Source organism: Benincasa hispida, chromosome 3, assembly GCF_027475165.1.
Source record: "Benincasa hispida cultivar pf3 chromosome 3, pf3_genome.v1.1, whole genome shotgun sequence".
Lineage (NCBI taxonomy): Eukaryota > Viridiplantae > Streptophyta > Magnoliopsida > Cucurbitales > Cucurbitaceae > Benincasa > Benincasa hispida.
The window spans coordinates 49,495,017-49,522,033 of record NC_143480.1 but is presented as its reverse complement, the minus strand read 5'-3'; the positions used below and the strand labels follow the sequence as shown (position 1 = coordinate 49,522,033).

Sequence of the window (27,017 nt, the reverse complement as noted above, 5' to 3'; positions counted from 1 at the left end):
TACAATGTCTATCTCAAATAGACAATGATAGACATTGAACACAAATATCTGTTTCTATAGTTTCTATATGGTTTCCACTCTATATTAGTTTAGTTGAGTGGATCTATTCATAACTTTGAATTGAGATAGACGGAGATGAGATAGACAGTATTAGAACGTATTTCTTCTCAGATAGACAATGATAGACATCAATGATAAACATTAATATTTGTTTCTATCGTTTCTATATGATTTGTAATCTATATTTGTTTAGTTGTGTGGATCTATTATGGATACATTTGAATTGAGATAGATAGAGATAGAGCACTATCTCTGTCTGTCTGAGATAGAAAGTTATAGAGTTCTATCTCTGTGAGATAAATAGTGATAGAGGACTATTTCTGTCTACCTCAGATAGACAGTGATACACTTCAATGATAAACACTAATATCTATTTACTATATGGTTTGCCCTCTATATTTGTTTAGAGATGAGATAGACAAAGATAGAGTACTATCTCCGTCTATCTCAGATAGACAATTAGACTTCTATGGTAAACATTAATATATGTTTACTATATGGTTTACTCTCTATATTTGTTTAGAGATGAGATAGACTGTAATAGTACACTGTCTTCGTCTATCTCAAAGATAGAACACTATCTCCGTCTATCTCAAATAGACAGTGACATAGATAGTGATAGACTACAATGGTAAACATTAATATTTGTTTCTATAGTTTCTATATAGTTTGCACTCTATATTTATTTAATTGCAGTGTTATTATTGACATCTTTGAATTGAGTTAGATAGAGATAGAACACTATCTCTGTCTATATGAGATAGACAGTGATAGAGTTTCATGACTGTCCATGTCAAATAGACAGAGATAGAATACCATCTCTGTCTATCTCAAATAGACAATGATATATATTATTAAATATTATTGATAGTTATCTTAATATTTGTCGATGTTATTCAAATTTTACTTTCTAACATATTATTAAATATATCATTTCAACAGGTGGAACATGAATTGATCATGGAAAATGAGAATAGACACTTAAGAGTTACAGTCTACTTTAGTGTAGAGGTCTTAAATTTGATAAGAACAAGTTAGGTGGAAAATTTTTTCCAAAAGTTTTAAATGACCTATTTGGACACTTCCTTAATATTAAAATGGCCAAAATATCCAACCAATTCCTCAACTACTCAATAAGAAGACAATGCTATACAATGAAGCCAATGTCCTTGCATTTAACTTCAATGGCCATATAGCAGAATTTGGGTTGAAGGAATTTTGTTTAGTAACTGAATTGAAAGGCCACAAATTCTCTCAACTAGATTTAGGCCAAAAAAAGTATCTAAACTAAGGAATACTTTTTTTTTTCCCCTTTATGATGATCATATAACTAGAGAGAACTTTCAAAGCATTGTGCAAAGAGGAGGAAGAGTCGTTGAAAGTTAAATTAGCCAATCTCTACATCCTAGAAGCTCTTTTAATCCCCAAACAACAACACGACCATGTCAATTTCAAATATTTAGATATTTTGGATGATGAACAAGTTTTCATAGAAAATCCTTGGGGAAGATTGTCTTACAACCTAACCTATCAATTTTTTAAAAGAGCATCATATACTAAGAAAGGATGTTGTCTACCTTCAAGGACTCCCATTAGTATTAGTTTATTGGGCTTTTGAGACAATCCCAAAACTTTCTTATTTAGATGTTGAATTTGGACGGAAACTTGGAATCAAAGGTCCAAGAATCATCACATGGGAGTGCTTGGAGTCAGATCAATGGAGGACTCTAAATGAGAATATTTTTGAAGCCGAAAATATAAGTAATTTCTTAAATGAGAACATTTTCATTGTCTATCACTTTAAAGATAGACAGTAACAGTGTTTTATCTTTGTCTATCACTGATAGAAATTGATAGACTAATATCACTATCTATAATTGATGGTGCTAGTTTTTTTACTAATAAGTTAACTTTTGTTCATTTGTAGTTTTGCATGATACCACTGCATCTAACAGAAGAAGAATGTCAATCAATTTTCAAATATTTCATAAAAGTTGAGGCAGAAGAGGAGAAAGAGTGGGAAAAAGAGAAGGAAAAAGAGAAACAAACGAACGAAGAAAAGAACAAACAAATTCAAGAAGAAGGAGCAAATAGAATAATGATAGAAATTAGTGAATTAAGAAAATGACAATAGAAAATAGTAGAAGAACAAAAACTTTTGAAACAAGGCCAAAAAGAAATCAAAACAATGTTGAGATCAATTACCCTGAATTGTAGATTTCCATTAGAAAATCTTCCACAACAACAACAGGATGAAGAAGATGTCGAAAAATTAAAGCGCCTTCTCTTAGCCTTCGAATATTGGAAGAAAGTCATGATCTTGATACAATGGTTGATTATGCAACAACATATTTATCTAGGGTAAGTATTTGGTATGTCATATACTATTTTATTTTATTTTATTTTGCATATTTATTAACTAAAATTGCCTTTTCTTGTAGATCCAAGTTGAAAATGAGAGTCAAAGGGAAAGGGAAAGAGAGGTTTGTATGTAAGATAGATAGTGATCGTCCTCTATCACCCTCTATCTTAATATTATATATATATATATATATATATATATATATATATATATATATATTAATTTTCTTAATTTCTTAGATAGAAAAAAAATAGATTCTTAGATAGGAAACAATAATAAATTGTTTTGTTGTAGAAAACTGAGATGCAAACACAACAATTTGAAACAGAAGATGATTTAGATCCGATTCCAACTACAGATTTGGAAACACCCAAAAACAACTGTTGCCTGAGGTTTGATTCTTTTCTTAATCTACTTTTTGTTCAAACAAAAGAGCTAGGGCAATGATAGTCCTCTATAACTTTGTGTCTTAGATAGACAATCTCACATAGACTCTGATAGAGGTCTATCATTGTCTATCTAAGATAAAAAGTGATAGTTTTCTATCAGTGTCTATCTGAGATAGACAAAGATAGAGCGTATCAGTGTCTATCTGGGATAGACAGAGATAGAATACTATCTCTATTTATCCGAGATAGACAGTGATAATTCTCTATCATTGTCTATTTAATATACACAGTGTTGGGGTGTCCCAATTCTCCCGAAGTCTCGTAATTTGTAAACAGTTGGTACACATTGTTAATACTAAAATAAATGTTATTTTATTTGCTTTTGCTCATATCCAATAAACTAAGATTCGTGGTTATTTTATGTAAACTTAAGCATGTATGTGAGACATACAAGTGAATCATGCCTTAAGTAATAACCTAAATGGTCTGTAGTATAAGAATAAACGATTGAGTATATCGTCTATGTGATGGACAGCTTCATATCTCCCACTTGTTTGATCGTCTAATCGATCGTAGACCTCCTCTCTTCCTCAAGCCAAGATCATACAGAGCCCATAACTCTTGGATTCTCACACCGAGAATACCAAGGTAACCATTGTGGTGGTGTCCTTACTCTATTTCGTGAATCGAGTTGGACTCAATTGGGTTCGAGGAGATATTGACTGTTCGTGTTGTTTGGTGAGTTGTTCATGGCGTTCGAGTGTTGCAGTGGACGCATTGAAGACTGATCGAGGGATTCTTGAAGAATGGTTTTTCAAAGGTACGCATACTCCATCCCTTGTATTATCGTATAAGACGCTGTAATTTCAATTTATGCATGACTTGTTAGTTTTCGTTTAGACTGTAATTGTTTGTATTCAATCTGAATAGAATATGGAATGACCCCTTCCGCTGCTCATGAAAATCCTTGTTTAAGATTTTCTTCAATTGGTATGAGAGCCAGGTTGTTCTGATATTCCAAATACCATTTCTATATTGAACTTCTTTTACAGTCGTGGTGGGTTTTAAGTTCTCTGCATTGCGTTTAAGAGTTAAATGCATTTGTGGATGTGTTGATGAATGTTTACGGGATGGTTGCTTCTGTTTAAAGTTTTCTTTAAGTTTACAAAGTGTTAATTTGTAAGGGCCCAACGTTTTTTGGCATAATTAACAAGCAATCGAGTTTGTATTCAAAGTGTTTGAAGTTGTTTGAGTCGTTTGTGATGAAGTTTCGAAGCATGGAGATGCAGTTCTCATCGAGGAAGAAGACCAAAGGTTGGTCATATCGTGTAGCCTAAGGTAAATGATCGTTGAGATTTGATTAAACGATTGTGTAGAAAAGTTCTGCCTGATCGTGTAGTATTTACTAAACGATTGTTTAGCTAATGCTAAACGATAGGGTAAAGAGTTTACTCTATCGTGTAGCGTTGGTTGCTCGATCGCATGGACGCTGGAGGTAAACAATTACATAGAGTATTTGATGCTCATCATTTAATAAAAGGCGCGCACACTAAATGATCGTGTAGTTCAACATGCCTCATCGCATAGTCACTGATTGCACGATCACCCAGTATACAATACGTTACGCTTGCTCAACGATCATTTAGACGATCATGCTTCACCACATCATTGTCGTTTACTTGATCGTTTAAGGCTTGCGTTACACAATGTGTGCTGCACGATTGCGTGCCTTCATACTTCATTGCATAATCAAAGGTACACGATCGTTGCTAAACGATCGTTTCTGCTCTCATAGCGTAGCTAAGCGATTGAGTAAAGATTTTACTCTATCGTGTAGGCAATCACAAGGATTTGGTACACGATCAAGGAGACGCGATCTTCTTTCGGACGGTTCAAGACCCGGTTCGCCTGTTTGAACCGGTGGACTCATTGCGATTTGTAATAGTTAGCTTTGTTTTTGTGAATTTGAGACTAATTATCCCAATTCATCAACTTTTATTTAATGTACATGAGATGTATTTTGGTTTATATGTCATAGTGTATGATATATAGATTTAAAACCCACCTTAGGTTATGCATTTTATTCATGCATCATATATTATAAGAGTTATAATATAGTTATTGGCATGATGAAATTACAAGAAAGCATGCGCATGCATCATGAAATATAAGTTATATTTATGCATGTATTAAGCATATTCATGCATCATCTTTATATTATAAGAGTTATAGTATAAGGGTGCATGGAAACATGTGTGCTTGGTTCATTGCTTTGTTATATAAGTGTTATATACCGATAGTAATGAATGAATAATGCATGAAGCATGACACTTAGGCTTATTTATAAGAGTTACAAATGCTTTGTATGTGTTGCTTCGCGTTGTGAATGGTTTTGGTTATTTCCGGTTATAAGCGTTATAATGGAAATTAGAACTAAAATCAATAAGAAAGAGTTGCATGTGAACTTAGGTGAACTCATGTTTTAAAAGGGTTTTAAAATTGAATTGAGATAAGCCTAAGTTCATGGCTCTAATGAGATTAGATACCTAAGTTTAATCTTTTAAATCGGTTTAATAGGATTAAATTGATCTCCATAAAAGATTAGATTTCTATTAAATCTATCTATAAGGGACCTTTTGTCTAAGACGGGTTCTGGCTAGGATGAGGTATTTAAGCTGACGGAAACGAAACACTCCTACCTAGGAACATACTTGAAAAGGTGAATTAGATAAGTTTGTTACAAGCATGCGACAGTTGATCAAAGACTTTGTTAAAGAGTTTAATGAATGATGATCAGAAGTTGTTCAACTTTCCAAAGTAACGTTACTTTTGGGCAAACCTAAAAAGTCAGTTAAAATCCTTAGCCGTGTTTTTCTAAGTAAACTAAACTCTAGGTTATAAAATACTTTGTGGGAGGAAAAGTTTATATGATATGTCAATTCTACTCACGTTTCTCCTTGAATGTTCAAACCGTGAGATTCATGCTTGGCCTTGTGGTACCTTGGGAGTATCCCCCTTTGGATGGTGTTTGCATGAGTCAATATCAAGGTGGATGGAGAGAGTGTTTATAGTAAGTGGGTGAAGAATGTGTGTCAACATGTCCTACGGTCTCCTTCACTGGTTTGTACCGTGAGATCTTCTTGCACTACCTCGTGGTGCCCTAGGAGCGTCCCCCTTCGGATGGTTTTGTGCGGTGGGTCAATATCAAGGGGAACTCCAGAAATGGATAGGGTCGCTTTAGTTTTTGCCCCAATCGGATTTTTTTTTCCCCAATCGGATTTTTTTCCTTCAGATTGGTTGCTTGAGGCGGAACTCTAGGATCTAAAATGAAGGCTCACACTTACGGAAAATCGTTAAGCAAGTTAATGATTTCCTGACCAAATCAATGATGGCTAGTCGTTATAGGAATAAGAGTTGTTCTGGTATTAATAACTGGTTGAGAGTATCTCAATTCAGAGGAGGGATACATTGACTACCCTTCATGGCTTTTGTCCTAAACCACTGAAGCATCATTGCGAAACTAGATGTCACATGAGGTTCATTTACGTTTTGCTAAACTTATTGGATGTTGTTTTTCAATGAGTATTTGCTAAAATATAATGTAGATCAATGTGTTTGTTTTTCAACAACATGAATGGTTTTTCGTTAGTTTCCTCTTTTACTTTGACCGATTACATACCTTGGAAAGAGTCTCTTAAAACATATTTCGTGGTAAACGACCTTGAGTTAGTCATAGTTGAGGAGTATCCTCAAGTCCCGACCCTTGATACACCACGAAGTGTTCGTAATGCATATGAGGTGTGGATGAAGACTAACTCGTTGGCCCATGTGGATGAAGACTAACTCGTTGGACCGACTTTACATTTTGGCTAGCATACTTGATGTTTTAGCCAAAAGGGTTGAGAACATGGTCATTGCACGTAAGATCATGGACTCATTACACACATTGTTTGAATGCCAGTTCTTACTGTTTGAGCACAAAGGGATGGATGACAAAGAAACTAGTAGTGTTAGTTCCCAAAATAACCTCCAGTCTTTCTTGAATGTCAAGGGACTAGAAGAGAAAGCAAGTGTTGCTGACTCTGGTGAAGTTCATCGGCAATAAGTGTTTTTTGAAATGAAACTTGGACCTTATTCAAGTTTTGATATTGATCCCACTACTCTCCAGAAGAGGAAGAAGTTTAAAGACAGTAAATGTGATTTATTTGTCTTGGAGACGTGTTTGGTAGAGAATGATGATTCTGCCTAGATACTTGATTTAGGTGCTACTAACCACGTTAGTTCTTCCTACCAAGGATTTAATTCCTAGAAAACATTGGAAGATGGAGAGATGACTCTTTGAGTCGGTATTGGTGAGGTTGTTTCAGTTGTTGCTGTAGGTAGGGTGAAGTTATTTTTGGACAAGAAATGTTATCTGTTTCTGGATAATATTTTTGTAGTTCCTCATATCAAGAGAAACTTAATCTCGGTTTCTTGTCTGATTGAACAAGGTTATACCGTCTCATTTTTTTTAGAATAAAGTGTTTATTTTCAAGAATGGTATGGAGATTGGTTTTGGTCCAATGGAAAATAACTTATATGTACTAAGACTGTTAGTCATAAAAGCCTTGCTTAATACTGAAATGTTCAGAACAACGACAACTGTGAAAAGACAAAAAGTTTCTCCTAAGGAAAACGCCCATCTTTAGCATCTAAGATTAGGTCACATCAACCTCAATAGGATTGAGAAGTTGGTGAAATGTGAACTTCTAAAGAGTTTAGAAGAAAACTCCTTGTCGGTATGTGAATCATGCCTTGAAGGCAAAATGACCAAATGACCTTTTACTAGAAAAGGTTATAGAGCCAAGGAAACCTTGGAGCTTATACATTCAAACCTCTGTGGTCCGATGAGTGTTAGAGCTCGAGTTGGGTATGAATATTTCATCTCTTTCATAGCTAATCATTCAAGGTACGAGTATCTATACCTAATGCAACGTAAGTCTGAAGCCCTTGACAAGTTCAAGAAGTATAGGGCTGAAGTTGAAAACTTGTTAGGTAAGAAGATAAAAACACTACGATCTGATCGTGGTGGAAAGTATATGAACCTCGAATTCCAGAACTATATGATAAAACATGGGATAACGTCCCAACTCTCGACCCCAGATACACCTTAACATAATGGTGTATTAGAAAGGAGAAATAGAACCCTATTGGACATGATTCGGTCTATGATGAGTTATGCTTATCTTCCAGACTTGTTTTGGGGATTTGCAGTGGAGACTGCATGTTAGATTTTGAACAACGTTCCCTCAAAAAGTGTTTCTGAAACACCTTTTGAGCTGTGAAGAGGTCGTAAAGGTAGTTTACGCCAATTCAGGATTTGGGGATGTCCGACCCACGTGCTTGTGGCTAACCCTAAAAAGTTGGAACTATGTTCGAAAGTTTTCCTCTTTATAAGCTATCCTAAGGAAATAAGGGGTGGATACTTCTATGATCTAAGTTAGAATAAAGTGTTTGCGTCAACAAACGCTATCTTCTTGGAAGAAGACCACATCAGGGATCTTAAACCACGAAGCAAGCTTAATTTCTAGTGAGACGACTGAGAGTTCAACAAGAGTTGTTGAACGGACTAAAAATCAACAAGAGTTGTTGATATCGGTTCATCTAGTCAACTATCTTAAGAGTTGAGACTGCTTCGACGTAGTGAGAGGGTTGCGAACCCATCGAAATGCTACATGTGTTTGACTGAAGCCCAAAACATCATGTCTGATGATGGGGTCGAGAATCCATTATCTTATAAGCAAGCAATGGAGGATGTTAGATAAAGATGAGTAGATTAAAGCCATGAATCAGGAAATGGAGTCTATGTACTTTAATTCTGTCTAGGAACTTATGGATCTACCTGATGGGGTAAAACCTATAGGGTGTAAGTGGATCTACAAGAGAAAACGAGGTGTAGACCTTTAAGGCTGGACTCGTGGCAAAGGGTTATACCCAAGTTGAGGGAGTGGACTATGAGGAAACTTTCCACCAGTTGTCATGTGGAAGTCTATGAGGATACTCCTATACATAGCCACATTTTATATATGAGATATGACAAATGGACGTCAAGACTGCCTTTTTGAATGGTAATCTTGAGGAGACCATTTACATGGCTCAACTAGAGGGGTTCGTTGTTCCAGATCAAGAGTAAAGAGTTTGCAAGCTTAATAGGTCCATTTATGACTGAAACAGACATCTAGATCGTGGAACATTAAGTTTGATAGTGCGATCAAATCATTTGGCTTTGATCAAAACACTGATGAGTCTTGTGTTTACAAGAAAATCATCAACAACTCAGTAGCTTTCCTGGTATTGTATGTGGATTATATCCTACTCATTGGGAATGATGTAGGTTTTTTTACTAACATTAAATCGTGGCTAGCCGTCCAATTCCAAATGAAAGATTTGGGAGAGGTACAGTATGTTCTAGGAATCCAGATCGTTTGGGATCATAAGAACAAGAGGTTGGCTTGTCTCAGGCATCGTACATCAACCAAATGTTGATCAGGTATAAGATGCAGAATTCCAAGAGGGGTTTATTACCCTTCAGGCATGGAATTGTATTGTCCAAGGAGCAATGTCCTAAGACACCTTTAGAGGTTGAGGAAATGAGATGGACTCCTTATGCTTCGGTTTTTGGAAGCCTTATGTATGCAATGTTATGTACTAGACCTGACATTTGCTATGCAGTAGGGATTGTCAGTCGTTATTAGTCCAATCCAGGATTAAATCACTGAACGATGGTCAAATCGATTCTCAAGTATCTTCGGAGAATGAGAGACTATATGCTCATGTATGGAGATAAGGATTTGATCCTTATAGGATACACAGACTCTGACTTTCAAACTGATACAGATTCTCATAAACCGACATCAGGGTCGATGTTCACTCTGAATGGAGGGGCTATAGTTTGGTGAAACATCAAGCAAGGATGCATAGTGGACTCCACTATGGAAGCCGAATACGTAGCCGCTTGTGAAGCTGCTAAAGAGACTGTTTGGTTTAGGAAGTTCCTTATAGATTTGGAAGTTGTTCCAAATATGTCTTTTTCGATCACTCTCTATTGTGATAAAAGCGAGGTTGTGGAAAATTCAAAGGAACCTTGAAGTAATCGTAGAGCCAAGCATACCAAATGAAAATATCATTTGATCAGGGAGATTGTGCATCGCAGTGATGGAATAGTCAGGAAGATCGCGTCGGAGCACAATGTTGATCCGTTTACAAAGGCCCTCACGGCTAAAGTGTTCGAGGGTCATCTGGAGAGTCTGGATCTACGAGACATGAGACATCTTATCTAGGGCAAGTGGGAGATGATAATAGGGTATAGAGATGACTTAGTTTATTGTATATTGTACTGTTTTTCATGTATTGTACATTAGTCTCCCGAGGCATTAGGACAAATGGGAGATTGTTGGGATTGATGTCCTGATTCTCCCGGAGTCTCATAGTTTGTAAACAGTTTGTACACATTGTTAATAATAAAACAAATGTTATTTTATTTGCATTTACTCATATCCAATAAACTAAGATCTGTGATTATTTTATATAAATTTAAGCAAGTATGTGAGACATACAAGTGGATCATGCCTTAAGTAATAACCTAAATGGTCTGTAGTATAAGGATAAAGGCGGGATACCTTATTCTAGTGACACTACGGATACAACCCACTTTGTAGATAGTTACAAGTGTTGTAACGTGCTACAAATGGTGGCCACACCATCTATTTGGAAGAGGGGACCCAGTCATAGTAGGACTATGATTTATTGTTCATTAGAGGAATCAGTGGTACTTAAGAAGTTAGATGTAAATAGGGGCAAAACAGTAAATTGGCCCAGTTGTAGTTACGAGTGATTTGTAAAGGGTTATCACACTGTTGATTGGTTAGTATGGACACAGAAATATATTTGTAGTGAGAAGAATGTAGTTGTCGGTCTTTAGTGGAGTGTCCGATAGTTAACGGATGGTGGATCTCGTGATCAAAGAGTTTAGTCAGTTATCCACATACCGTTGGAGCTTCAAGCTACAGGTTCATAAGGTCCCCTTGGTATCTCAATGGGTTCAAGTTGAGAATCAGATTTTGGGTTAGTTTGAAGTGTTCAAATTAACAAGAGGAAATTCATATAATTGGTATGATGTATGAGATACATTGATTGGAGAAATTGATATAAATATGATTTATATCAAAATTGGTATGATGTATGAGATACATTGATTGGAGAAATTGATATAAATATGATTTATATCAAGTACCATAAAATAGAAAAAGAACTATGGTTTACATGTTTCATATGATGAAATATTAAAACTATAGGTTATATATATAATATGATAGGTTGGTTATATTTTTTATAATATATTAATTATATGATAATTAATTCTTTTTCTCTAATAACCAATTGGGTAGGAGGTTATTGGAAGTTCTATGGTAACCGTGAGATAAAAGGAAAATGATTTTCCTAAAATTAGAAGTTGCTTCATTCAGAAAGTACTCTTGGAAAAAACTATCAAATAAAATTGTTTTACTAAGCGATAGTGTTTACAGAGACTAAACAATCGTATAGAGTTGACTATACACTCGTATAAAGTTAACTATACATTAGTCATTCAGCTGATCGTTGCTACACGATCGAGTAGTAAAGTCTATGCGATAGGCTTGTGTTTTCTAAACGATCGAATATCATCTATGCGATAGACAACTTCATATCTCCCACTTGCTCGATCGTAGACTTCTTCTCTTCCTTAAGCCAAGATCATACAGAGCCCACAACTCCTGGATTCTCACACTGAGAATACCAAGGTAACCATTGTTGTGGTGTCCTTACCCTATTCGTGAATCGAGTTGGACTCAATTAAGTTCGAGGAGCTATTGACTGTTCGTGTTGTTTGATGGTCTGTTCGTGGCGTTCGAGTGTTGTCGTGGACGCATTGAAGACTGATCGAGGGATTCTTGAAAAATGGTTCTTCAAAGGTACGCATACTCTATCCCTTGTATCATCGTATAACATGCTGTAATTTCAATTTATGCATTACCTATTAGTTTCTGTTTAGACTGTAATTGTTTGTGTTCAATCTGGATGAAATATGGAACGATCCCTTTCGCTGCTCATGAAAATCCTCGTTTAAGATTTCCTTCACACATTGATTCTTACTTTCTATCATATGCTTGTAGATAGATGAAGATGGACAAGACAATAATTGAAACAAAAACTGAAACGGAGAAGGAAGAAGATGAGGTTGAAGAATATGCTGAAACAGATAAAGAAGAACAAGAAACTAAAGTAAAAGATGTTGAACCAGAAGAAAATAAAAAAAGAGAAAGAAGATCTAAACATAGAAATGAGAAAAAGGTAAATATGGTTGTTTATTATACGTGATGAAGACAATAATAGTAGACTATCATTTTCTATCATTCAGTGTTCTTCCTATGAAATGAGAAAAAGGTAAAATGGTTGTTTATATATTGTCTATCAGTAATTGGTTTAAGTTTGCAAGTCCTACTACTGTGGCCTTTTCGATTACAACGAGTACATTGAAATTTTAAATTCACCTACAGATGGAATTCTTTGTCTTTTAGGTCTTCCAGCTTGACGTTTAATAATAGGAGGTAATGTTTTCATGACATCATCTTCAGCTCTCCAATCCAAATGAACTCCAATAAGTCAACAACCACTGTATGTTGTTGATAATGTTCTTCTATAATAAAAGTCAGCTACAAAAGAATAGGTATATAAATTAAGCATTCGGAGAACGGCAAGTGCATGTGCACATGGAATTTCCTCAAAATTCCATGCTCGACAACTGCAAGATCCCAAATCTAGCTTCATAATGATCTGTTTATGTCCATGCATTATCTTGTATCCAGTGTTGCTAATGAGATCAACATAATAGATAAATACGAGAAAGTAATCAGTATCAACAAATAGAATACTATCATCATCTATCTGAGATAGACATAGATAGTACTCTATCTTAGTCTATCTCAGATAGACAGAGATAGATCACTATCAGTGTCTATCTGAGATAGATAATGATAGATAGACAATTAAAAAAAAAGACAGAATTCTTACCAAAAGACTTCTTGACTTTTCGTGTTCTCGTCGTAATATGTTCTTAGCCCAATAAGTCAAAAGAGTTTTCATTGAAATAGCAACTTTACTTCGATCATAAAATCACTTTTGCAATATATCTCTAATTGAACTTAGCATGCTAGTCACGAGAAATTCTCTAGCATCTTTAAAAACTGAGTTTATACTTTCTGCAACATTCGATGTCATCATTCCATACCTTCTTCTTCGTGAATATGCCTGAGACAACTTCTCAAATCCAACACTACTAAGATAACTTCTAATATTGGGACAGATTGACTCCATGGATCTTATGTGGTACTCAAAGTCAGCAGTAGTATAGGCATTAGCACAACTAAAAAAATAATTATCAAGTAATGGATCCTTAAAATGAAGTTTCAAGTTTCTTAATAGATGTTGTATGCACACACAATACTCAACATTAGTAAACACTCTCAAAATTCCTTTAGGAATGCTAAGTTGCCTATAAAAAACAATGATTAGATTCTCTCGTTCCCTAAAACTACTTCGTAAGTTTTAAAAAAACCATGTCCATGATGCGTCATTTTTAGAAACTACGAAACCAAATGCAAGGGAAAAAAATTTGATTGTTACCATCTACTAATGAAGCTGTTAATAGCATGCCATCAAACTTACACTTAAAAAATATGCCATCTGAAGGAATTCTTAACGAAGAGCATCCATGAGTGCATTCGGATCTTTCCGATTTCATTATGACCAATATACACCAAATATATTCCAACAGATAGTTATGCAAATTAACATTAATTAACGGCATGCTTCATACAATAAAACACAAGGGAAAGAGTTTTCATACTAGTTGAAGACTCTCTTCAAACGTCGAACTCAAAGCAGTGGAAGAACCTCTACACGAACTCTATCGCCTAGCAAATCAGTCGGCTGCGACAGCATGATCATCTACATGAATGGCAGCAACACGAACAAACACTAACAAGTCAGCGGGGATGACACAACCAGATGGAGCCCTTGGTATTCTTGGAGTGAGAATCCAAAGTGTGGTCTTTGGTGAATTTGGTAGAGGTAGGAGAAAAGACAGATCGTGTAGTCGATAAGCAAGTGGGAGAGAAAGGGCTATCGTATAGCAGGGATGCTTATCGTTTAGATGAAGCCACACGATCATGTAGGTTTTACTAAGTGATCATTTAATAAAAGGTAGACGATCGTTTAGAAACACAACACACTATGTGATCGATTAGGAAAGCTAAGCGATCGTTTAGGAAAAGGCATGCGATCATTTAGACGGTGGTATGCAATCGTTTAGACGATGAGATACTATCATATAGGGTCTCAAGCTAGGCTCGTTTATGTTTCCACACCGATTGCGAATTTTTGAACTTTTTTTCAAATGAAAACAATTTTTATTTTATTCATCGGTTACCATAACCGAATGCGGCTGCTCCCACTAATAAATTTAATATGGTCAATTATCTCATAATTAACCAATTTAATAATTAATGAATATAATCATATTATATTCTTACCCTATAGTTTGATATCACATATCTACTATAGCAATTTTTCCTCCACTTGATATAAATCATATTTATATCTAATTTCCTTCAAAACAATATATCTCAAACATTTAGCCAATTATATCATATATAATTAACCAGTTCAATTATATCATATATAATCGAAATGCCTCTTGTCAATTTGAACATTTTAAACTGACCAAAACACTAATTCTCGACTTTATCCAAGCTACCCAAGGGACCTAATGAACCTACGGCTCGAAGCTCCAACGGTATGTGAATAGTTCACTAAACTCTTTAGCCACGAGATCCACCATCCGTTAACTGTCAGACATTCCTCTAAAGACCAATAGCTGAACTCTTCTTACCACAAATATATTTATGTGTCCATCGGATATAACCAATCATGAGTACGATGACCCTTCACAGAGGCTCGTAAGTACAACTGGGCCAATTTACTATTTTGCCCTGTAGTTACATTTCAGTCCTTAAGTACCACTGATTTCTTTAATGAACAATACAACATAGTCCAATTATGTGTGAACACCTCTCAGACCAAGAGAAGTTGTGTGGTGCCACATCGTTCAAGCCTAGGAATCAGCCTCTAAGGGAGCTATCTACTTACTTACCCCTACCTCGGGGAAGGAGTGAACTCCATCTTGTGTAGCTGAGTTCCCAACTCCCAAATCAGACGAATCCCCAAAATGGTAGGTTTGAATTGGCAACCTGGCCACTCGCACCCATACAAATCAAAGGACCACCCTCAATGACAGGAGTGTTGGGATTGCTGTCCTAATTCTCCCGGAGTCTCGTTGTTTTGTAAAGATACACATTGTTCAATTAATAAAATAAGTGTTATTTAATTCTGACATTTACTCATATCCAATAAACAAAACTCCTTGGTTATCTTATGTGAACTTAAGCATATATATGTGATATACAAGTGGATCATGCCTTAAGTGATAACTTAAATCGGTCTGTAGTATAAGGATTAAGGTGGGATACTTGATCTTGTTGACACTATGGATATGGTCTGCTTTGTAGACGTTTGCAAGTGTTATAAACTACTACAGATGATAGATCCTGACCATTCATGTGGAGACGTGGAGCGGGGGTGTCCTATACAAAGAGTTTGTATAAGACCTGAACTATGAGATGACTAGACTCTGTATATAACGCCGTTGATACTAGAGACTTGCATCTCACCTAAATGACCATAGGTGACACGACCTCAATCCTGAGTGTTTTGGGAACTCCTGTCTTTGAGGGCGGTCCTTTGATTAGTATGGGTGAGAGTGGCCAGATTGCCAACTCGACATGCCTACCTTTTTGGGACTTGTCTGATCTGGGAGCTGGGAACTCAATCCATAATATGGAATTCACTCCTTTCCCCAAGTAGGGACAAGTAGAGAGATTGCTCCCTTAAGAGCTGATTTCGGGGCTTGAACATAGTGGCCACAACTTCTCTTTGGAAGAGAAGACTAGTCATAGTAGGACTATGACTTATATTCATTAGAAGGATCAGTGGTACTTAAGGAGACAGATATAACTATAGGGGCATAACAGTTATTGGCCCAGCTGTACTTACGAGCGATCTATGAAGTGTTGTCGTACTACTGATTGGTTAAGATGGACACATAATATATCTATAGTGAGGAAAGTTCAACTGTCGGTCTTTAGTGGAGTGCCTGACAGTTAATGGATGGTGGATCCCATGACTAAAGAGTTTAGTCAATTATTCACATATCGTTAGAGCTTCGGAGCTACAGGTCCATGAGGTCCCTTTGGTAGCTTGGATTTTATTAAGGGTCAGTTCTTGGTGTTGATTTGAAATGTTCAAATTGACAAGAGGTGTTTTGATTATATATGATATAAACAGTATGATGTATAAGATACATCTAGTAGAAGATTGATGTAAATGAGATTTACATTAAGTACCATGGAATAGAAAAAGAACTTTGGTTTATATGTTTCATGAGATGAAATATGAAAACTATAGGTTATAAATATGGTATGATAAGTTGGTTATCATTTATATTTATAATAATATTAATTATTGGATAATTAATAATTTTTCTTTTAAATAACCAAAGTAGTGGGTGGTTATTGGATCATGGTAACCGTGAGTTTAAAAGAAAATTGGTTTCCTATTTTGAAAAAAAGGTGTTACAAACGATTGAAAAAAGTTTTTAAGTTTTTCTCTCTCGCGCAAAGAAACTCATGGGTCGTCAAGTAAATACAGATTTACTAAACGACTGCTGGGCAAGCTAAATGATCGTGCAGGTGCGAGCTAAATGATCGTGCGATGTTTACTAAACGATCACATAACTTTGCTAGACGATTGTTGGCCCAAGGTAAACGATCGTATAGAGTCTATACGCGAAAGACCGAGCTAAACGATAGACTAAACGATCACATAGCTTTTGCTAGATGATTGTATAGCTTTATCTAAACGATTAGGCATTGACCTATACGATAGTTCTCAGCCATCTTCGACTTGCCCAGTCGTGTACGCGATCGTTGTTGTCTCTCTTCGTCTACCTCAAACCAAGTTCGAACAGAGCCCACCCTCTGGATTCTCACACCGAGAATACCAAGGTCGCTTTGTTGGTGGTGTCAGACTCAACTCGACTCCGTCGGGGTTTTTTGAAGGCCGTTCGTGGTGCTGTGGAGGCCGTTCGTGTCGCCGAGCGCGGTGTTCGTTCGTGTTGCAGAGGAGTTCGTGACCGAGGAGATCGTTGAGGACGAGCGCGAAGTGTTCGTGTAGTGTTGCGGTCGTGTAGATCGGGCGTTTGAGGCTACTGTTGTTCGAGCGTTCGTGCGCAACGGAGTGTGGAGACGTTTCTGTCGATGTGCGTAGAGTTTGTCTTTCTATGCATTTGAGTTTATTCATGCTGTATTTTCTCTGTATAATTGTATAACTGTTTGTTTGAAGTCGACTGTAAATGATTTGTTGATTCATGATTATAATTTGGAATAGTCTTGTTCTGCTGCTCATGGAAATTGTGATTCTGATTTCCTTCAATTGGTATCAGAGATAGATTTATATGCCAAAGCGTTTGTCATATAGTTAAAAACCCACCTTAGGTTGTGCAATTATTCATGCATCATGTATTATAAATGTTATAATCTTGCATGAAGAAATTACTTGAAAGCATGCGCATGCATCATGAAATATAAGAGTTATATTTTGCATGCATTGAGCATTATCATGCATTATCCTTTTATTATAATTATTATAGTCTAAAGGTGAATGGAAGCATGTCCTGTTTGTTTCATTGCGGTTTTTATATAAGTGTTATATAAAAGAAGTAGCAATGAATGGATAATACATTGAGCATGACACTTAGCTTAGCATTGTGGTTGTTTCCGTTTATAAGTGTTATAAAGGAAATTAGACTTAAAATCAATAATTCAGAGTTGCATGTGGACTTAGGGTGAACTCAAGTTTTTTTTAAAAGGGTTTTAAAATTTCATTGAGTTAGACCTAAGTTCAAGTGGTTCTAAAGAGTTTAGCAACCTAGATTAATATTTTAAAATTGGTTTAATAGGATTAGTTTGGTTGGAATAAAAGATTAAATTTGTTGTAAACCTATCTATAAGGGACCTTTTGTCTAAGGCAGATTCTGGCTAGGCTGGGGTTCTTAAGTTGGCGAAAACGTAACACCCCTACCTGAGAACCTACCTGGAAAGGTGAATTTGATAGATTTTCAATAAGCATGCGACGTTTTGGTCAAAGACTCCGTTAAAGAGTTTAATGGATGATGATCAAAAGTTGTTCAACTATCCAAGGTAAAAATTACTCTTGGGAAAACCTAAAAGTCACTTAATTAAAATCCTTAGCTGTGTTTTTTTTTTAAGTAAGCTAAACCCTAGGTTATAAAATACTCAGTGGGAGGAAGAGGCATATCAGATATGTCTATGATTTCACTCACATTTCTCCATGTATGTTCACATCGTGAGATTTATGCTTGGTCTCGAGATGCTCCAAGATGCATCCCCCTTTGGATGGTGTTTGCATGAGTCAATATCAAGGAGGATGGAGAGAGTGTTTATAGTAAGTGGGTGAAGGGTGTGTGTCAACACGTCCTATGGTCTCTGTCATTGGTTCACACCGTGAGATCATTCTGTACGCTCTTGTGTCACCTTCGGAGCGACCCCTTTCGGATGGGTTTTGTGCAGTTGGTCAATATCAAGGTGAACTTTAGAAATGGATAGGGTCGTTTTAGGTTTTGCCTCAATCGGATTTTTCCCTTCGGATTGGCCTTTTGGGATGGACCATTAGGGCTTAAAATGGCGGATCACACTTACGAGAGATTGTTAAGTAAGTTAATGATCTCTTGGCCAAATCAATGATGGCTAGTCGTTATAGGAACAAGAATTGTTCTGGTATTAATGGCTGGTTGAGATCTTCTCAATTCAGAGGAGGGATAATTGACCTCCCTTCAGTGGCTTTTGTCCTAAACCTTTGAAGCGTCATTGCGGATTAAATGTCACACGGGGTTCATGTTAGTTTTGCTAAAACCTTATTAGATGTTATTTTGTTTTACAACAGGTATTTACTTAAAACCTAACGTAGGTCAATGTGTTTTTCTTTTCAGCAACTCGTTCGTATCTCCGTTTAAAGCTTTTAAAAATGACTGATTTATTATGGTAGAAAGAATCGTGTGAAACAAATTTCGTGGCAAACGACCTCCGTCCCACTACTCTCCAAAAGAGGAAACAAGACAGTAAATATGATTTATTGGTCTTGGTAGAGAATGATGATTCTTCCTGGATCCTTGATTCAGGTGCTACCAATCATGTCAGTTCCTCTTATCAAGGATTTAGTTCCTGGCAAACGTTGCCGCGCAGGGAGAGATGACTCTTCGAGTCGGTACTGGTGAGGTTGTTTTAGCTGTTGCTGTAGGTAGGCTGAAGTTATTTGTTGACAAGAAACGTTATATGTTATTGGACAATATTTTTGTAGTTCCTCATATTAAGAGGAATTTAATCTCGGTTTTTTGTCTCGTTGAACAAGGCTACATTGTCTCCTTTTCTGAGAATAAAGTGTTTATTTTCAAGAATGGAATGGAGATTGGTTATGGTTCAATAGAAAACAACTTATATGTACTAAGGACGTTAGTCATAAAAGCCTTATTTAACATTGAAATGTTCAGTACGATAACAACAGCTAAAAGACCAAAGGTTTCTCCAAAAGAAAACGCCCATCTTTGGCATCTAAGGTTAGGTCACATCAACCTCATAGGATTGAGAAGTTGGTGAAAAGTGGACTTCTAAAGAGTTTAGAAGAAAGCTCCTTGTCGGTATATGAATCATGTCTCAAAGACAAGATGACCAAACGACCTTTTACTGGAAAAGGTTACAGAGCCAAGGAAGCCTTGGAGTTTGTACATTCAGACCTCTGTGGTCCGATGAATTTTAGAGCTTAAGATGGGTATGAATATTTCATCTCTTTCGTAGATGATTCTTCAAGGTTTGGGTACTTTTCCTAATGCAATGTAAGTCTGAAGCCCTTGACAAGTTCAAGGAGTATAAGGTTGAAGTTGAAAACTTATTAGGTAAGAAGATAAAAACACTACGATCTGATCATGGTGGAGAGTATATGGACCTTAAATTCCAAAACTATATGATAGAACATGGGGTTGCATCCCAACTCTCGGCCCTAGGTACACCTCAACAGAATGGTGTATCAGAAAGGAGAAACAGGACCTTGTTAACATGGTTCGGTCTATGATGAGTTATGCTCATCTTTCAGACTCGTTTTGGGGTTATGTAGTGAAGACTGCATGTTATATCCTGAACAACGTTTCTCCAAAAAATGTTTCTGAAACACCTATTGGAGAGGCTGTAAAGGTAGTTTACGTCATTTCAGGATTTGGGGCAATCCGGCACATGTGCTAGCGACTAACCAAAAGAAGTTGGAACTGCGTTCGAAGGTTTGCCTCTTTGTGGGCTACTCCAAGGAAACGAGAGAAGGATACTTCTATGATCCAAGTGAGAACAAAGTATTTGTTTCCACTAATGCTATCTTCTTGGAAGAAGATCACATGAGGGATCATAAGCCACGAAGTAAGCTCGTTTTACATGAAATCTCAAGTGAGACTAAGACTGTTGAGATAGACCGACAGATCAACAAGAGTTGTTGAGGTCGGGATGTCTAGTCAACTAGCTCAAAAGTTGAGACTACCTCGACGTAGTGGGAGGGTTATGAACCCACCAGATCACTACATGGGTTTGACTGAAGCCCAAAACATCATTACGAATTATGTGGTCAAGGATCCGTTGTCTTTTAAGAAAGCAATGGAGAATGTTGATAAAGATGAATGGGTCAAGACTTTGCTCAAGTATCTTTGGAGAACAAGGGTCTACATGCTTGTGTATGGAGCTAAGGATCTGATCCTTACGGGATACAACGTTGCTTGTCCCTTTACAAAGGCCCTCAGGCTAACGTGTTTGAGGGTCACCTGGAAAGTCTGGGTCTGCGGGACGTGCAGAATCTTGTCTAGGGCAAGTGGGAGATGATATGGGGTATGCCCTAGTTTATTATATATTGTATTGTACATTAGTCTCCTGAGTCATTAGGACAAGTGGGAGATTGTTGGGATTGGTGTCCTAATTCTCCTGGAGTCTCGTTGTTTTGTAAAAATACATATTGTTCAATGAATAAAATAAGTGTTATTTAATTCTGGCATTTACTCATATTCAATAAATAAAGCTCCTCGGTTATCTTATGTGAACTTAAGCATGGATATGTGATATTCAAATGGATCATGCCTTAAGTAATAACCTAAATCGGTCTGTAGTATAAGGATTAAGGTGGGATACCTGATCCCGATGACACTACGGATACGGCCTGCTTTGTAGAAGTTTGCAAGTGTTGTAAACTACTACAGATGGTAGATCTTGACCATTCATGTGGAGATGTGGAGCGGGGGTGTCCTATACAAAGAGTTTGTATAAGACCTAGACCACGAGATGACTAGACTATGTATATAACATCGTTGATACTAGAGACTTGCATCTCACCTAAACGACCATAGGTGACACGACCTCAATCCTGAGTGTTTTGGAAACTCCTACCTTTGAGGGCGGTTCTTTGATTAGTATAGGTGAGAGTGGCCAGATTGCCTACTCAACATGCCTACCTTTTTTAGGACTTGTCTGATCTGGGAGTTGGGAACTCATCCACAATGGAATTCACTCATTTCCCGAAGCAGGGATAAGTAGAGAGATTGCTCCCTTAAGGGCTGATTCCGGGGCTTGAACATAGTGGCCATAACTTCTCTTTTGAAGAGAAGACTCAGTCATAGTAGGACTATGACTTATGTTCATTAGAGGGATCAGTGGTACTTAAGGAGACATATGTAACTACAGGGGCATAACGATTATTGGCCTAGCTGTATTTACGAGCGATATGTGAAGGGTTGCCGCACTGCTGATTGGTTAAGATGGACACATAATATATCTGTGGTAAGGAGAGTGTAGCTGTCGGTCTTTAATGGAGTGCCTGACAGTTAACGGATGGTGGATCCTGTGACTAAAGAGTTTGCCCAGTTATTCATGTACCGTTGGAGTTTCGAGCTACAGGTCCATGAGGACTCCTTGATAGCTCAATGGATTTAGTTGAGGAGCAGTTCTTGGTGTTGATTTGAAATATTCAAATTGACAAGAGGTATTTTGATTATATATGATATAATCGGTTTGATGTATGAGATACATCTAGTGAAGGATTGATGTAAATGAGATTTACATTAAGTACCATGGAATAGAAAAAGAACTATGGTTTATATGTTTCAGGAGATGATATATTAAAAATATAGGTTATAAATATGGTATGATAAGTTGGTTATCATTTATATTTATAATAATATTAATTATTGGATAATTAATACTTTTTCTTTTAAATAACCAAAGTAGTGGGTGGTTATTGGAATATGGTAACAGTGAGTTTAAAAGAAAAGTGGTTTCCTATTTTGAAAAAAAAGTTTTACAAACGATTGAAATTTTTTTTTAAGTTTTTCTCTCTCACATAAAGAAACTCATTGGTCGTCAAGTAAATACAGATTTACTAAACAACGGCTGGGCGGGCTAAACGATCGTGCAAGTGCAAGCTAAACGATTGTGCAGTGTTTACTAAATGATCGCATAGCTTTGCTAGATGATCGCTGGCCCAAGGTAGACAATCGTGTAGAGTCTGTACGTGACAGACCGAGCTAAACGATAGACTAAGCGATCACATAGCTTTTGCTAGACGATCGTATAGCTTTATCTAAAAGATTGGGCATCGACCTATACGATAGGTCTCTGCCATCTCCCACTTGTTCAGTCATGTACGAGATCGTTATTTCCTCTCTTCTTCTGCCTCAAACCATGTCCGAACAGAGCCCACCCTTTGGATTCTCACACCGAGAATACCAAGGTCGCCTTGTTGGTGGTGTCAGACTCAACTCGACACCGGCGAGTTTTTCTGGAGGTCGTTCGTGGTGCTGTGGAGGCCGTTCATGTTGCTGAGGATGAGTGCGGTGTTTGTTCCTGTTGCGGAGGAGTTCGTGATCGAGGAAATCGTTGAGGACAAGCGAGAAGTGTTTGTGCGGTGTTACGATCGTGTAGATCGGGCGTTCGAGGCTGCTGTTGTTCGAGCGTTCGTGCACAACGGAGTGTGGAGACGCTTTTGCCGATGTGCGTAGAGTTTATCTTTCTTTGCATTTGAGTTTATTCATGCTGTAATTTCTATGTATAATTGTATAACCGTTTGTTTGAAGTCGACTGTAAATGATTTGTCGATTCATGATTGTAATTTGGAATAGTCTTGTTCCGCTGCTCATGGAAATTGTAATTCCGATTTCCTTCATGGAGTTCCCAACTCACTTAGGATTGAGGTCATGTTACCTATGGTTATCCTAGTGAAGTGAAGTCTCTGTCATGAATGGTTTTATATAACGAGACGTTAACACTTCGTGGTCAGGTCTTATATGAACTCTTTGTATAGAACGCCTTTGCTCACATGTCCCCTTCACGAATGATCAGGACCAGACCATCTGTGACAAGTCATAACACTTATGACCATTCCACAATGTGAGTCGCATCCGTAGCGTTACTAGGATAAGGTTTCCCTCCTATATCCATATACTACAGACCATTTTGGTTATCACTCAAGACATGATCCACTTATATGTCACCACATCCAGAGATTTTATGTTTATTGGTTTCTGGTAAAGCAAATAAAACATACAACTGAACAAAATTAAGATGTGAAGTAAATATCATTTGTTATACAACACAAGCGTTCGTACAAACTATTTACAAACTACAGGACACAAGACTTTAGGGCATCAATCCTAACACTGTCAACATATATGATAGATCTACAATATTTCCACCTCTCGATTGATGCACCAAAAGGCATGAAACAAAACTTAAAATGACCACTATCATCCATTTCTAAAACAGTGTAGGTACCTGTAAAAACACATAAAAACATTTCTATCAGCGTAAATAGTAACAAAAATGTATAGATAGACAATGATAAATATCTAGATAGATAAAGATAGTTGTCTATCACCGTTTATCTTAGATAGACAATTATAAACATCTATCATTGTCTATTTGAGATAGACAATGATAGACAACGATCACTAGATAGACATTGATAGACATCTATCCTTGTCTATCTGAGATAGACAGTGAGCAAAATAGATCATATCTGAATTCATTTCATTTAACTTTTCAAAAAATATTAGAATCAAGGTGTATGATTCAATTGCATCACCTTTTAACATCTTTACTATGTGTTCTTTTGCCCTCTAAATTTTTTGATAACTTATATTAAATCTAAGTTTTGTACGAGCCTTATGGATAATGTCTTTAGGAATAGATTGATCAGTAGATATGAACCTAAAATCATCAATCAAGCAATTGCCAATTACTAATGAAGAAGCTTGCCTATGACAACTCTGAATTGTGTTCAATGGACAGTCATGCTCAGAAATGTACTTCCTATGCATCCACAATGCATTGTTCTTATACCCAGATGCCTTAACATACCACTTGCAGCCTTTTTACAAACATTTGAACTCGATAGACTTTGAATTTGATCTTGTAGTCTTAAATTGAAATTATTCTTCACTGCATTTATGTAAAAACACTTTAAAAGTACTTCTTTACTTTCAAATACATTTTTTACCTTCAAATTACCATAAAAAAAATATTTCTTATAACTTCATTTGAAGAAGAAAAAGAATCTAAATATAACATTCTATCACCATCGTCACCTACACTACTAATAGAACCCACACTATTAATAACAGTAGAAGACCCTTCCAAAGAACAGACACTTACATGAGCAACTAATGGAAGTCTACTGATTGCATCTTTAGCCAAAGTCAGATACCAAAAAACATCATTGTCCTTTTTTATTGGAATCATAGTTTGAATACTATTTTTACCAAAATCCAACAAAACTGACAAATTTACCGACCCATTTAATTGATTTTCTTCATATATTAAACCAACTAAACCATTCAAATCTATACATTCATCTCCCAAAATTCTACTAGCCTCATAATTCTCATAACAGTGATAATCATTCCACTTTCCTCCATAAAAAACAACTATAGGAATAGTCATGGTATTCTACAAAATGAAAAAAAGATTATATGAGAAACTCATAATGAAACTCTATCACTAAGTTTTTGTAAGAAACTCATAATTAAAATATCCAATAGTGATAGAAAGAAATAGAGTTATATCTTTGTCTATAAGTGATAGACAAAAATAGTTATCAGATAGATAGTGATAAAGTTCTATCACTATCTACCACTATAGATATGTAGAGTGATAGACACTATCTATGTCTATCTTTGTCGATTTGATGTTCCAACCATATAATCTATTATAAATGGAGTGAATATCAATCAAAGATAGAGTTCTATCTTTGTCTATCCCTGATAGACAAAGATATCTGTCTATCCGAGATAAATAGAGGTAGAGTACTATCTCTATCTATCTGAGTTAGACAAGTAATAATGTAATACATCATCAATCATTTATGCACTTTCAGTTGAATAAGATATTGATCGTGTTCAAAATTTTAAGAATCTGATGATCTAACCATATAAGATATTATAAATCGAGTGAAGATCAATCAAAGATAGAGTTCTATCTTTGTCTATCCCTAAACAAAGATAGACGTCTATCTCTATCTATCTGAGATAGACAAATAGTATACAATACATTATCAATCATTTATGCACTTGTAGTTGAATAACATGCTGATCAAGAATCTGATGTTCCAACAACATAAGCTATTATAAATAGAGTGAAGATCAATCAAAGATAGAGGTTCTATCTTTGTCTATCCTTGATAGATAAAGATAAGCGTCTATCTCTATCTGTAATAGACAAAGATAAAGTTATATCTTTGTCTATCCCTAATAGACAAAGATAGACGTCTATATCTGTCTATCTGAGATAGACAAATAATAATACAATACATCATCAATCATTTATGCACTTTCGGTAATAAGATGTTGATCATGTTCAAAATTTTAAGAACTCAATGTTTCAATCATATAAGCATTATAAATGGAGTGAAGATCAATCAAAGATAGAGTTCTATCTTTGTCTATCCCTGATAGATAAAGATATGCCTCTATGTTGGTCTATATTGACTTCTTTCGATTCGATCCTATACTAATTTGGAATTTTCGACTAACTAGCTTCCAAAATAGCTTTGTAGTGTTGTATGCAACAGCTTGTTGGAGTTATAAAGCAAAAGTTCAATAGCTTGGTTTATGAATTGGTTCGAGAATGGTCGTTGTCCTTTGAGTTTCTTTAATGTTTTTTTTTTTTTTTGTGCGTGCAGAATAAAGCATTAGAGTGAAGAGAATACTGTGAAATTTGAAGAAGAAGAACTATTCTTCACTTGACAACGCAATGTGAGACATTACAAGGCAAAAAAAGAAGGAGAAGAAAAACTTATGTGATCGATCGAATCGACAAAGAAGAATAAAACCTCTGAGTTATGTGGTGACAATGAAATGATCAATTGAATTGAAATTGGAGAAGAAAATTGAGTTGTGTGATGACAATGAAATGATCAATTGAAGTGAAACCGGAGAAGAAAATGAAGTGGAATTGACGATAAATGGAATTGAACAAAATTGTTTTGGAAGAAGAAGAAGAAGAAGAAGAAGGAAAATCGCCGTAGAAAATCGAAGGTAGTTTTGGAATTTTTTAAAAGTTTTTAAAAATATCCGTTGATATGATCGCTGATTGCACGCATGCGCAGAAGTGAAAATGGGATAGATTTTTAATGTACAAATTAAATTCATTTTTGAAAATCTCAAATTAGATTAAAATCATCAAATTAGATGATGCTTCATTTACACATTTAATTTTCTTATGTTATATTTGTAGTTTCTTCCATTTGAATTTGTCAAGTAACTACATAATTAAGTTATGTTGAAAAATAGTCCAAGGTTGTTCTACCGTAATTAGTCGTTGTATCTTACTGAGACTAGATTATAGTTTGCTTGCAGCTTGAGCAAAATGAATAATTTTCTTAAGAACTACACTTTGTAAACGTGCCTAAACTACCTATTG

At 36.1% G+C, this 27,017-nt stretch overlaps 1 long non-coding RNA gene and 1 pseudogene across 1 annotated transcript; one reads left to right on the top strand and one right to left on the bottom strand.

The window, feature by feature from the left end:
• Positions 1-736: 736 nt before the first annotated feature.
• LOC150037348 (uncharacterized) lies at positions 737-26,680 on the top strand. Its single transcript, XR_016528098.1, has 5 exons — positions 737-2,421; positions 2,502-2,543; positions 2,717-2,814; positions 3,347-3,631; positions 26,278-26,680. It is a non-coding gene; the product is annotated as an uncharacterized LOC150037348 (long non-coding RNA).
• On the bottom strand, positions 12,240-13,206 carry LOC150037349 (uncharacterized; annotated as a pseudogene).
• Positions 26,681-27,017: the final 337 nt, after the last annotated feature.